Source organism: Fragaria vesca, linkage group LG6, assembly GCF_000184155.1.
Source record: "Fragaria vesca subsp. vesca linkage group LG6, FraVesHawaii_1.0, whole genome shotgun sequence".
Lineage (NCBI taxonomy): Eukaryota > Viridiplantae > Streptophyta > Magnoliopsida > Rosales > Rosaceae > Fragaria > Fragaria vesca.
The window spans coordinates 33,144,380-33,146,717 of NC_020496.1; the positions used below are offsets into that span (position 1 = coordinate 33,144,380).

At 44.3% G+C, this 2,338-nt stretch overlaps 1 protein-coding gene across 1 annotated transcript in view; it reads right to left on the reverse strand.

Annotated features, from left to right (window-relative positions):
- LOC101308109 (ABC transporter A family member 1-like) overlaps positions 1-2,338 on the reverse strand; it is a 31,554-nt gene that overhangs the window by 12,903 nt on the left and 16,313 nt on the right.

The window sequence follows — 2,338 nt, forward strand, 5'->3', positions numbered from 1 at the left end:
AAGTCCGACGATAACCGCATCGCCACTCAAGCGAAGTTCCCTTCGTATCCTGACACAATAAATATGCTTAGAACCACTCTTCGATTTAGGAAATTAAATGCTTTAACTTAATCATCGAAATCCTCCCAAATAACCCCTAATAAGCTAATTAGATTTTTACCAAACTTCATCTACAACTTCACTTCATCGATTCTAGCACTTTAGGACCATAACCAAGAAAATCCAATGGTCGGATTTTTATTCTAACAACCGCCAAAATTCTCAACCTTTGAAAAATCCCAAAGCTCACCAAAATTCCTCCAAAAATTCCAAACTTCACATCATTAAACTCCCCTTAATATAACACATTTAAAACCCTGAAAAGCCCCCTTACAGCGGCGGCGCCGTTGTCTGCTCCGCCGACAGCAGCGGCCGGCGGCCGACTCTGGCAACCCCCAATGGCTACCAAATTTTAACAGCATCTTCCTCTCAACATCCCAAACAACTTTCATAACTATCACTAAGTCCAATTTCAAGCCTAAATAGGGTAATTGAAGCCAAACATATCAAGAAAACCCTAGGAAATTCAAACACCCGATTCTCCTTACCTAGCTCGAGTTAGGATGTATCCTTTTAGGGGTTTGTTGCTGGAAGGGAGAGCTTCAAGACGAGACCGGCAGCTTCCATTTTGATGGCCGGAAAAAGGAGTTCCGGCGATAACACCTCCACGGCACAGCCGCACCTTCCCGGCGATCGTGCTCCCTCACGGCGGCGCGACACCGGCTGCCACCTACCTAGACTTGTAGAGGATGCTCCAAGCTTCAAATCGACACCAAGCACGCCTCCTATCTCTGCCGGACGGCGGTGGACGGTGGCCGAAAAGTTTTCGGGTCGGGAGAGCTGCGGGGAGAGGAGAGAGAGAGTTAGTAACTTTCTGATTTCTACCTTACCTCATGTGGTAAGTTTCCATTTTTATACTCCCGACCAAATATAGTAACTTTCGTTTTTAGACCATAACTTGTTCATACGAACTTCGATTTAAGCGTGCCACGTGTCCACGAACTCCGTTTAACATCCTCTACGACTTTCATGAAGAAAGTTTTCCCAAATTTTAGACGAAAGAAAAAGTCAACTCTTGGAGCCTTAAATAGTAAACGGTTACTTAAAACGGTAAAAGGTCAAAGTAACCAAAAGTCAATAACCGTAAATTAACTTGAGAACCGGGATGTGACAAAAAAGGCTACTACGGCAAGCAACTAAAGCTATTATCGTCAGAAACAAACTGTCGAAGAAAAAAAATAACCACCGTCAGAAACAAAAACTACTACTATATATCAGCACAAAAGCTACACCGCAATAAAAAAAATTACTACTACAAACAATTAAAGCTACTATTGCTAGAAACAATAACTATCACCGACAAAGAAAAATCACCACCAAAGAAAAAAGTTACTATCATCAGTAACAAAAGCTAATACTTCCAGTAACAATAGCTACTACCTAGTAGTACAAAAGCTACTCAATTTTCTCGTCCTTTCAAATTCAATAGAATTGAAAACACCGAAATGAAGAGCAATATTCAGACCAATTCGTAAAATTCCAAAGCAGTATTCTTCATGAATTTCTTCCTCTGTTTTGGATCTTATCAAAGTTGGCAGAGTCACCAACATGCGCACCAAAGAAACTCTATTTGGAATCCAACAATACATAAAAATTAGAAATGATTGCAGCTAAGTCCACATGGACGAACATATAACGATCTGTCAACACAAATTCCGCCGACCTCACCTACCGGAGCTCGTCTGAGAGCAAGGTTCTAAAAGGCGCCGCCTTGCCTCACGTAGGCGCCGCCTAGACTCAACCGCCCAGATTTTCCCCTAGGTGTTCAGGTTAGGTGGCCATCCGCCCAGAGGCCTAGGCGGTCAAGGCGCCGCTGAGGCGTTGCAGGCGCGTCCGAGGCCGTCGTGGACTAGGCGAAAGTCACCCTCGCCGTAGACTTCCTTGTTCTTAGCCACTGACGTTGTCTTGATTCGTTCCATACGATCTCGAGTTCCTATAACACTTATGAGACCAGCGCCAAGTTTCTATGGAAATTGTCGTGCTTCCTTGGAAATCGCCGCCATACTTCTTTAGAAACCAACGTCCAGCCTCCATCTTCGCCGTTGAAGCTTTCTGGAGAGAGATGGAGATTCGAACGAACCAGCATCGATCTAGCAGACCTTCGCTAGATTCGAACCAGACCTCATCGGAGCAGCGACCAACCACTGATCGATGAAGGATTCTAAGTTTTCTGACCAGATATCATTGGCAGACGAGAGAGAGAGAGAGAGAGAGAGAGAGAGAGAGAGAGAGAGAGTAG